Consider the following 12,436-nt stretch of genomic DNA (forward strand, 5'->3'; position numbering starts at 1 on the left):
TCTTTTAGTATGAGTGTATTTTCTTTAAAGCTCATCCCCAGCCTTTGGGTGTTCAAGCATGGTGCTCAGTGTCTGCCTGTAGGAATCCAGTAAGTACTCCAAAACTAAAGTTACATACGGTAAACTATTTGCAAACATTCAAGCATTGCATAATTTTGAAATTATTAATATTTATACACATTTCAATATGAAGATTGGTCATTCATTTTCAGATTGTCTGCCCATTTCCATTGCTTTGGTCTATTATGCAGCATAGATTCCCTTCCATAGTTAAAGATTTGACTACATGACATCGAAGGCACATTGTAGCTTGTAGGTTTGTTCTAACTGATTTTTCTGAATAAAGTGCAAAGATTATCTGATCAACATGATGTACTGCTGGTTTGCAAAGAACATTGTTCAGTGTGTTATTTTGTGAGTAAAGCTTCTTCTAGAAAGTTGTTGGTTAGAATAGTACAGAAACAAAATTTAGGGTGTTTCGATAATGGTTGTATTTCAGACTGCTTATGGAATGGCAAAATATAAAACATTGTTAAAATAGAAGACTGCTCAGAAATTGATGTTTTGCCCTGACATTTGCTAATACTGGCATACTAATAGTCTTTACAAATAAAAGGGGTACCCATACTGCACTGAGATGAATCTTAAAAGTTGTGCCTATTTAACTTTCTAGACAGACCACATTTTGGTTTTCTCTCTCCATAACTGGATTAGATATTCTGCTGTGTAAGGAAATATTTTTCTTTAACTTTCTTGATGCTTAAAGTATTGTAGGGGGTTTGCCTGTATGTTTTAAGTTGCTTTTCTGACATTACTACTGCTAAACTTCTGTGCTTAAACTTCTGTGCTGCATGTAATTTTCTAAAAGGAGATTTAAGTTCAGTGGACAGTTCAATGCCTGCTGTAATATCAGATTTAAATTCCTTTCATCAGAATGTCTGTTCAGACGGCTTTGATCATCTTCAGATGAGCAGAACCTTTTTGTTTACTGCACTGAGAAAAAAGTAGTAATCAGATAGGATTAATAAAAAGTTATGGCATGTAAAGCAGAAGTTGAAGAATGGGAGTCTCACACTGTGACTTTTTGGCATGTAGTGAATATTTAAGCAATAATCCAAACTGGAGAGGAAAACTGAATGAAGAGAAAGAATAACTCGGGCATTGAGTCCCAGCATATACAGACTCTTCTGAGAGACTGTGTGAGAATGCTGGGAGTTTGACTTGACTAACTGCAGCTGTGTTTCAGGAGCCATTTATCAGTTTTTCCATAATAGCAGGAGTTATTCTGCTGCTACTTGTGCTTTAATTGTAAACTGTCCCCAAGCACTGCTTGTATTCCTGAATCAAATATTAGTTAAGTTGAATGCAGTCCTCACTACTGAATGCAAGGTATGTATTTGATGTGGATTCTACATGCTGGTGGTGTTAGAGGCAGTATTTGGTAAGAATAATAGAGAAGTAAGATCCTTCAGAGACAGAGGATCCATCTGCTTTGTTTTTATTGATATTTGCCAGAAAAAGAGACCAAAAATGTGTTAGGAAATGCAAGGAGTAAGACTGTTAGCATTCAGTATAGCTTGCTAGTAACCTGGTGGTCAAGACAACATTATTAATCATCATAAGATGCACTATGATGGCAAAAATCCACACCTCTGCCATTTTGACAGACTAAATTCTGTGATACATGCAGCAGTAGATATACAGCCTCCTTGCAGCCTCCTCAAGTAGTAGGAAAAAAAAACATACAGAGTTTTACTGCAAAATACAGGAAAGCTAGAGTTTCATTGGGGCTAGATTTGTACAGTGGATCAGGAAAATGTGATTTTTGCCTTGAGGATATTTCAGTGTTCTGGTTCTTAGTTTCATCCTAAACTGGGCTGACATTTAGATAATTATCTAAATCATAAAATGAATGAGCTGCAGGAAAACAGTAGTAGGAAAAGATGAAATGACTTCACAAAGTTGTTTCAGTTTCATAATATCATAATGTCATATTGAGCCAAGAATTTTACAAGATGTTAAAGAAAGGAACAGAAAAAATAGATTGCTATATGCTTTTCATTTAACATTTGACTTTTTTCTCACCTAATCTATGTTTTCTACTTTTTTCTAACCTAACCTATGTTTTCAAGTATGTAACAGGAGAGCTACTCTCAAGTTTATTGTGATTTAAATGGAGGCAATTGTGCTAGTAAAACGAAAGTTGGGTTGGCATTAGTATTCATAGCACAGGGGTAGGCTGCAGGACAAAACTAATCTGATTATGTGACTGGTTAACAAATGAACAATCAATGACCTGGTATGAACCTGCACTGGACTTTGTTCAGAAGTGTTAATGTTTGATTGTTATGTGGTGTGTAATCTTCTGAATATTGTTTTCTCTTTAGTATTTTAATTATATAGTTGTGTTCCACCTGTGATTCCGGAGGCCTTTGCAGCAAACAGGAAATGTGTGCTGCTTAGAGAGCTTTGAACCTTGGTTAAGGTAAAGTACTCGTGCTATGAACCGTGACAGCTGTTTATGAGCATCAGCTGTCCAGAGTTCCACGTCATTGTGTATTTGAAGAGGAAGGGATGACTGGATGCTGTGTTGCCTAAGCAAGGTGGCTTGACTTACAAGCAAGATGCTTATAAGGTACAGCACTGGGCATGTGTTTTTTAATATACAGATGGGTAGGATATTCTTGAATTAACAATGCAGGAGGACTACTGAGTAGATGGGATTGCATACAACAAAAATTGCTTCCATATTTTGTGATAAAACAGACTCTATCAAAGTGATCTGCATCTTTGACATCAGTTAAATTGAGTTGTAACTTGTAATCATATTTTTCAGCAGATGGCCTCTTGGGTATACACAGAAGTCTTTATATTAAAGGTTAGAACTAAACCAACCAAGAAAAAGACCCACACCAAGAACTGCAAAAATCCTCAGTGATAAGGGGTTTTTTTAATGTATAAACAGTGTTGATTAATGGTTGTTAGGAGAACTTGTGAAGTAAATAGAAAACTCAGTTTCCATATTTCATTCAAATGAAATCTCCTGCATGTAGATAAGCAAGTGCTTCTTTTTAATGAAAACCAAAACAAAACACATTTACAAAAGCTGTATGATTGGCAATCTGACTTATCTACTGTCCTTTTGATCTTCAGGTGAAACTTTAATGATCCCAGATTTGCTAATTTTACCATCCAGAGGGAGGAAGCTCTGTGAGGAGAGACTGAACATTTAAGAGACTGTGAAAAACACTTATGTAGCAGCTGTGAGAGAAGAGTGACAAAAACGTGAGAGAAACAGCCCTGCAGACACAGAGGGTTAGGGGCAGGAGGTCCCAGATGTGGGAACAGAGATTCCCCTGCAACCTGTGGAAAAGACCATGGTAACTCAGCTCATTCCTCTACCCCATGGAGGACTGCAGAGGAACAGGTATTAGCTCTGCAGCCAGTGAAGGACTCCACGTGGGGTGCAGGTGGATCTACTTTGAGGGAAGCTGCAGGCTGTGGAAAGCTCCCACAGGAGCAGGCTTCTGGCAGGACATTCCACCCATGGAAGGGAGTGGCTACTACAGTAACTAGACTAGTCCCAGAATAACAACAGAAACCTGTGTGAGTTAGTTACCTTGTGTAGAGGTGTGATAAATAAGGTTGGCCAGAACATCCATAGATGAAATAAACTGTAAGTAGGAAATCATTGAAATAGGTGGAGAATATGGAGTCATTTATGATTTTGACAGTTAAGGTAAATTGTAACTCTTTAATTTTGCTCTGACCACGCATATGCTCTCAGCAAAAGTGGTTTAAAATCCACTTCTCTAAAGGTAGGGCACAGCCTGCCTTTGGAACATTCTGTTTGAACTTCAAGCCACTCTTGGTTTACAGCAATTGAACAGCTTACTGTTAACTATGGTACTTAGTGAGAACAACACATGGAGTAAATGAATATTCCCTGGCAGCTGTGGTGACCTAGCAGAGCTTGGGGAAATGTTAACAAGTGGCCAACTGATGCATGCCCTGTGACTTCTGATCTCAAGCAAAGTACCTGATGGTTGCATGAAGATCATATGAGCATGTTTTTCTTCCATATTTTAACCAGGTTAGAGTGACTGCTTGCATCCATGGTGGTAAAGTGTTAGTTGTGCTCAAGCTGAAACTATCATGAGGATCATTATCTGGGGACTCACCCACAGTAAGGGTAAGCAGCCCGCAGACACCTGTGACCACACAGCTTGTAATTGCAATGCTTCTCATGAACTTACCCATAATGCAACTTCTAAGGAAAAAAAATCACTATTTATTGCTATATGGATCATATAGATCTAGTCACATTTAAATGAAGTGAGATGCTAAAGCTATGACTATAGTAATTCTTTGAAATCCATGTAGAGTTAATTTTATGCTTAGTTGGATCAATACATCAAATGAATTGGTTTCTGTCTCCTGGAATTTATGCAGGTAGTAATGTTTGAACAAAGATGTGCTACAGCAAAGCAAATATTAATAAATGCAGAATAATAAATGCAGAATAAAACCACTCATTCTCTAGTGGTGTAGACATAAACCTTACCAGAACTTAGGAAAGACTGCTAGTAACTACCAGATAGATTTATTATGTACATAACAACTTTTCACAGATTTTGAGTGGTTTTGGTCTCAGTAGAACAATCTGAAGTTTGTTAGCTTACGTGTTACCCAAATTTATGGCATAGACATTGGTACATGTTCACATTCTGTCATATGCCAACACTGTTGCTAAATTTACATAAAGAGGTGTTTGTGGGGAAATGAGTGGATCCATTTGACTTCCATACAATTTTCAAGCTGTTCTAATCCAAGTCACGTGGGTTGCTGCTTAAAATATGTCATAGTTCTAAACCAAAGACTCTCCAGGTCTGAAATAACCCCTTCTAGGTAATAGTGTGCCATTCATCCATCACTCTAGTCCATTGCCATGAAATATTTCAGTAGCTTTCCCTTGTATAGGTCTCTAGTCAATGACTTGTCCCTAAAGAAAAGGCTGTTATATTTGCAAGCATTTCTGAATGGCAGAGAATTGCAGTTTTCAAAAAATGTATATCGTACCTAAATCTGTTGCTGAAGTTTAATAGTCCCCTTTACATTTTGAGCTGATTGTTTGTGAGCTTTAATGAAATCCACAGAACTTTGCAAAAAACACAGCAGAGGGAAGCAGTAGAAAAAGGATCAGTCTCTCTTGGTGTCTGCATAGTTCAGACAGGGAAGAGCTTCTTTTCAATATTTCCTTTTTCCTTAGTTTCTGTAGTTTTCTTGGCATTGTTCAAAAAATAATAATATCCCACTGGCTGTTCCTACTGAGACACTTACTCCACAGTCATACTAGTGTAAATTATGTATGTAAAAGACCATTTTTTTGCATAGCTTTATAAACTGCAGTTGTATTTTCATAAAGTTTTAAGTTAAAACTTCCACCTATGTTAAATACCCATGGCTTAAAATAGATGGTCTGAAAGCACAGAAAATGAAATATGTGTTTCCAGAGGTACATAATCCTTTATGTGGTAATAAAGTCAAAGGAGGGTGTGGATTTATCTGTTACTTCTCATGAAGTCTTAGCTTTCCACTTTCAAAAAGGAATGGTTTTGCTGGAGTCACTCTGAATCTTTCTACTAGCAAGTGAAGGCACTGACAGTGCTTTTTATTTCATGCTTTTTAAATACGAAGAGAGAAAAACCTACCTTGTGAGGTTTAGTGTTTAACACTTTGCAAAAAATGTGGCTGAACCTCATTTGAGTAAGATTGGTTTAACTTTCCCTACAAAGACATGGAGCTAAAATGATATGAATACTGGTTTGCCTCTCTCCTTAAAAATATAAAAAGGAAAAGCATTAGAAGGTAGATATAATTGAGTTATTACAACACAATATGCCACCTTGGCTCAGTTACTTTTGGAGGCAAATAATGATGGGCTCAGCTCTTGCAGTGTTAGATGTAAAAAAGTCTAAGTCTCATGCTTGTTCAGCATAGGGTCCTCTGGAATCAAATAGTGATGTTGCTGTGCTGCAGATGGTTGTTTTGTACAGATGTGGATAGTCTGTGATTGCCACCTCTCCTGCAGAACTTGGCTTTGAGCATGCTGTAGTAAGGATTGTTCCACTGGTCACACATGGCAACAGGCTTGATTTTTTTTAATTGATGCTAATAAGTTGCCAGACTAAACTTCCAACCCACAGGAGGATGGCTGATGGAGACAAGTATGTGCAGTGACTAAAGGAGCATAGGGATAAACATGCAAATACTAAATGTATCTTTTGTGTGCATAATCACTCTTAAGGAATAGCATTGAAGGAAACCCTGTTAATTAGTTTAGCTTATTTTATATTGATAGAATTTATGTCATTTGAAAGCAGTGTGTGTACAGCTGAAAGTGAGGTAGTTCAGAAAGCAAAGGTAAGACAAGTGCTCTGCTATTCTTGGAACCCACAGTCAGTACCTCCTCAGGTAATACACTCGTGTTCTGGTGAGGAGGAACTGTGCAGTAATCCTGGTCAAATTGACAATGCCAGAAGTGATACTGTCAGAATTTCTGATTATGGAAGCAGCAGATTGAATTAGCACACCACAGTCTTTGCAAAATGCTGAAGGATAGTTTGTTTGATGTGTCATTTAATACAGTTCAGGGTAGTGAACACTAACAATATAATTGATCATAAAGGTAAAGTTATTTTATTTGCATATTTATACTTACAGTCAAAGTGAAAATGCAGAGCTTAACAGTTCCTTTCAGTTTAAATCACTTAAAATGTGGATGCTTCCAAAGGAAATCTAATAGTGGCGTATCAAGTGCTTCACTGTGCTGCCCCTGTCAATCCAGACTGGCCATTGTGCCAGTCTAACAGCTCTATTAGCTTTGCCTTTTCCTCCTTTGAAATATTTTAGCCACTGGGATAACTGCATTTGGTAATAAATTTAAATTACTCATAAATGTGTGCAGTGTAAAAAACCTGTTCTTTAAAGAAGTTTATGTTCTTGAGAACTTGGAACATGATATTCTACTACATGCTACAAAGAATTGTTAGTTGGCTGGAACTCAAAAGTGCTTGAAATTTGCATGGAACTAGTTCCAACAATTCCTATATAAATATATATTTAAAACCTCCCATCTCATTGTTTTATGGGCAGGAACCTAAAAAGTGAGAGATCAGATCAGGATTTATTCTACGAGCTTCACAGACAAGGAATTTGCTGTCAAGCAAAAACTAATTCTGATAATTTAAGAAAATAATTCCACTTATCTGGAATTTGAGGTAATGAGTGTAATACTTGAGAATGTCAAATTAATGCCTGGTATTAATATATGAATCTGTTACCTTTTCTGTTTAGATTTATCTCAGAATAGGAAAAGCATTTGGTGACAATATTTTATAAAGCACTAAGCCTTAATGATCTTAGCTTGAGAATTTATGCTTATGGAAAAGTGCAGATTAGTGAGTGTATAAAAGTAAACCAAGAAGGAATCTCTAAAAATTAGAGCTCAGTGCTGTTTTTCAGTTAAATCAAAGCCACTTTAGAGGGCACAGGTGTAAGAAGTTTCAGACAGCTTGCATTATAGTTTCATGCAGTAAGAAAAAAAAAGTAAGCACCGAGGAAGATAATGTCATTTGAAAATCCAAGTGTTCTTATAGCTGTTCAAGACAATGTATGTGTAATTCAAGTGTGACTCTACACAGAGAATACTTGAAGTGTGTGCTGTACTTCCACATGAAAGATCTGGGTTTGGGCTGATCTTCATTATTCTTTCAAACAGATGAAGAAAAACCAAGTGATCAGCTGCTGACTTAGGGGCCAGGTACAGCTCAGCTGAGCTTTCTGTGGCATTACCTTGAGGGATGGCTGTGTTAATGGGGAGGCATCTGTGTGAGAACTTGAGCTCAAGTGGAAACAGGTTACTATGGTACACAGCAACATACACATACCAAATTAAGTAGCAGGAGTCCCCTGTCTATGATCTAGTCTGCAAAGTATGTCATACACATCTCCTGGTTCTTGGCTGCAAGCTGTTGCCATGGCCTGTGGAAGGTTGCTAAGTTGCAGGCTGTTTACACTCTCATTCTAGACTGCAATTCCTATTTCCCAGAGTTTCTTTATATCTGGATGAAAGTAGTGCTTGTTTCTTAGCAAGGATTATTTTTGTGCTGGGTAAGTGAATTTAGGAAAGCTTGCCAAAACAGCCAAAATAAAGTTTCTTTAAAATATAGAGATGTGCAGTGGAAAATTTGGTAAATACATGAAACCAGAAAGATAAGCAGCAGCAATGTGTTGTATTCATGCAGTGATACAGCAACAGATTCATATATGGAAAGAAGATAAGAGACTAAGATACTCTGTATGCAGTTATATACACTCAAGCATTAAATCTCTGTTTTATTAGATTTAGCTGGTGATACCACTTCTTATTTTTTGTATGTGGTGGGACTGTTGGGTAGGAAGCAGGTGCTTTCTGATTTATTTTTTTTTATTTCTGCTGCCACTTTTAGTAAACCTTAAAAATCATGTGTTGATCTAAAGATAACTTATGGATTTGTTTTTTGATCCAATTTCAGTCTAAGAAGAAGGCTTTAATTTGTTTTTACTTTTTTATATAATTGGAAAAATAAATTGATTGGTAGGGTCAGTCACCAGTAAGTTTGATTTCTTTTACTATGAGGAGCATATAATAACCATTGAGAATTGTATACTTAAATGAATAATTGCTTCTGTTCCCTTTTCTGATATAGGGCCATGGCTTGAAGGATAATATCCTTCAGTTTGTTTGCTTAATTTTTTAAAAAATATTAAAGGTTTCCCTTTACTGTTCCAAACAGCTTTTGTTCCAAAGCTGTTCAATCATTATGCAGTAAAATGGTTCTATTTCTGACTTACCTAAAATCTAGTCAGACTTGTCAGCAAGACTTCCATTTTTTATGCTGTTTATTAAATTCCAGTCAGCTTTGGAGCTAGAAACCTATTGCTTAAGCACATATTGAGAGGGAAGTTCTCTTGTCAAAGAGGCTTGGGTTAAAGAACAGTTAAAGTTCCTTTCCCAAGGTTGCTTTTTTCACCTTTTTCTCCACATTTAATGCTGGGTGTGACTTCCTGAAATATTGCTGGTCATACATAAAACAATTGCAATTAAAAGGTCTGCATAATGAAAAGTAAGCAATTAAATTTTTCTTAAAATAACCCCAGGAGTATAATATACAGGAACTTTCTATCAATCAGTAATTTGCTGGGGATCCCACGAACACTGGGACCCTGCACAGGTACAGAGGGTGCATTAGACTGGAGCACAGTTATTAGGATCTGTGAGCATTGGCTTTTGAAAATGGAAGGATTATTTAAGTCTGCCCAGAAAAAAGGCAGGCACATTGTTCTACTTAAAAATTTATGTCATATTATAGCACATAATTTTTGGGTGAGATCGCATTCTCCTAATTAATGAAATAAAGTTTTGCTATTCCATACAGTCACATATTTGTTTTTACACTGTCTTGTTTCTAAACAGCCTAAACACTTCTTTTTTCCCTTAAGTAGACATTTTAATTACAAACTTGATATAACATTGGTGGTAACAGGCTTACAAAATGAAGCTTACAATGAGTTAATACTGTAATGATTACTGCTACACCCTGTTTTTCACTCAAGAAGTTCCATGTACTTTGATCTCCAAGTAGGCCCTTGGCCTCTCTCACCCCTTTGTGCCTGGCAGAAGAGCCATGTTCCTGCTAGGGCTGCCAGAACTCTGGATTGGGTTGGGTCACAGCATCCCAGTGCAAATGCACCACAGATGACATGGAGCATCCCTCCAAAAACCGTGTGGCTCACTCTGGGCAGGAAAGAAGCCATGTGCAGGACTAGTCTGCAATATTTGTTAATTTCTGGACATTGGTGAGGCTGATAGGACATCCTGAAAGGGCCCTGTGCTGAAATATGTTGGGACTTTTTCCAGCTCCCAAGGTATACGAGGCTGGGGAGGATGCAGACGGCTTAACTGGATGTTGAAAAAAGAAACCTACCAGATCAGTTATTCCTGTATGTATTTCTGTAGTGTTTACTGTAATGTTATTGCATATTTATACTGCCAAGTTGCTTCTAAAAACAACAAACTTTTTTTAAAATATGCTACCCAAACCCCCATGCAAAAGTGGAAACCATCTCCTGTTGTGTCCTATCTATTCTTGCAGAATAATTTTCCAATGCAGTTCCTGAAATGGTCAGTTCTGACAGAACTTCTGTAGCTTAGTCTGCATAAAAGGTTGCTTCTAGCAATAAGCAGCTAAAATGGTTCATGCAGTTATCGCTGCTCTGACACAGCTCAACTCTAAAAATTATGGCTAGCAGTGCTTATCTGTTAACAAGTTCTTTAATTCTTAGTCTTCTTTCAGTTTTCCGTCTATAAAGGTATTTCTTAGCTGCTGTATTGCCAAATTAGAAGTATTGGTGAGAGCATTAGTTCATAGTTCTATCAGAATTAATATGAGAGGGACAGTTAGAATTCCATTAGAAGGTCTGGGTCCATAGATTAATTAGTTTAGATTAATCAACATAATCAATTTTCACTTAAAACATGGTCTTAAGTTATTTGCACTAGAATAGGGTTTCTTTTATATTTAGCTCAATCTCTTTGAAGAAATACAGGCTGTCTAAATTTTACAGGAATGAACATTTTACCCAAATCGCTAATACATCTAAATCAGCTTATCACATAAAATAAATGTTTGCCTTTTTACAAGCAAGACTGTGTACCATGTGCTGCTTTTCTCTTTTCTATAATTAGCAGAAACATTTGGGAATTGCAATAACACTTTCTCTGTATCTTTTACAAGAAAGAAAATGACCTAAAAAGGGAAGAAAGGCAAGTCTAGGAAGGAGCACTGCTAATCTAAACATCACCCACAACTTGCAATCAGGGACACTCCCTCCCTTCTCCAACCAGATCTTTCTGTATTTGTGTTTTGTTTTGGTTATTCAACCTCTCTCTCCTCACTACAGATTTCCCTACTTGGAAATATTATCATCTGTGATCACTGTACAGCAATAACAGATAAAGCTGTTCCAAGCTGCAAACTGGGCTATGGGGTAAAAGTTTGGAATCACTAAAGAACACGTATACTGCAGACACAGGCTACCCCAACGTGGAACTAATAAGTTCAATTGTCATTTTAGTAGTATTCACATTGATCAGATAACTCTATGCTCTCTCTATACCTAGTAGACACTTTTCAAATAAGAAAATTGTGAAGAAAAATCTGACTTTGCACTTGGAAAGCTGAATTTTGAACTGCTCTATGCAGTCAAACTTCTCAACTACTATCTACTAAAATTTCAGCCAGCAATACTTTGCCCAAGTTTTCTTGGGCAGTAACAAATGTTTTAAAACTCTTGGGTTCAAAAAAATACCAGGACAGTTTTATCCCTGAAAGAGACACTGTAAGAAATAAGCCTTCTGCAGAATGTTAGAACTGTGATTCTGCAAAAGTTTAGTGCACAGCAAGTGAAAATGCCTTTAAATGTGTTTTACATGTCTGCAAATAAAGTCACAGCTCCAATTTCTGGACATGCAGACTTTTCCCCAGAATCCTTTCAGATACAGCCATTAGGCAGAAACCTGAAGGAATAACTAATGGTTGGTTGATGTTAAGTTGGTTCACAGCCTCAGTGAGTTCTCCTGTGAGATCCCCACCACCTGCAGAAATTTTGGATAATAAACCAGCTAATTAGCTTGAAATTACATAAGGCTACTAGGTATTGGTACAATTTAGGTGAAATCCACAAAGCAACTGATTCTTGCAGAAACTGTGATCTCTCAAGTCCCTTCTTGCACACTAATGCTGTGTAAAAATAAGCTGGCTTTTTCTTCATACAATTCTTCCCTTTTTGCCAGTTGGAAACAGCTTTAGCAAATGCCTGGGATGGTAGCAGAAACAATAAACTGAAGGCTTTAAAATAAACTTGGCACTAAGCCTCGCTGTGTTGCTAGTTCACTGTTCGATTTGAGGTCAGTCAAGGCTTCCACTCAGCAAGTAGCTGCTCTAAGCATACTGAGAGATCCTAAACAGCTGTGAGGGGCACAGATGCACAGCATTTATTGTTACAGTGCAGACAGACCACTAAGATGGGAGTTTGTTCCCACAGGAATCGACATCTGACAGTAGTTTTTGTGACAGTTAAAAACAACTTGACTATTAGGGTTTTGCCCCTTTGTGCCAAAGCTTTTTAATGGGAACTCTAAGGCTTGCCAAGTTGGAATGAGGACTTACTGTAGTGGGGAAAAAAAAAGGAAATAGTCATGTTTAATTTGTGGTGGTAAAAGATGACTGGACTATAGGGAAAGCTTTTAGGTTTCAGAATAATGTTGAGGACTGTAGGGGAAGAGCACTGGCCAGGCAGGACTAGAATAACAGGTCATTTTGGCAAAGGAAAC

This window comes from Ammospiza caudacuta, chromosome 3, assembly GCF_027887145.1.
Source record: "Ammospiza caudacuta isolate bAmmCau1 chromosome 3, bAmmCau1.pri, whole genome shotgun sequence".
Classification (NCBI taxonomy): Eukaryota; Metazoa; Chordata; class Aves; order Passeriformes; family Passerellidae; genus Ammospiza; species Ammospiza caudacuta.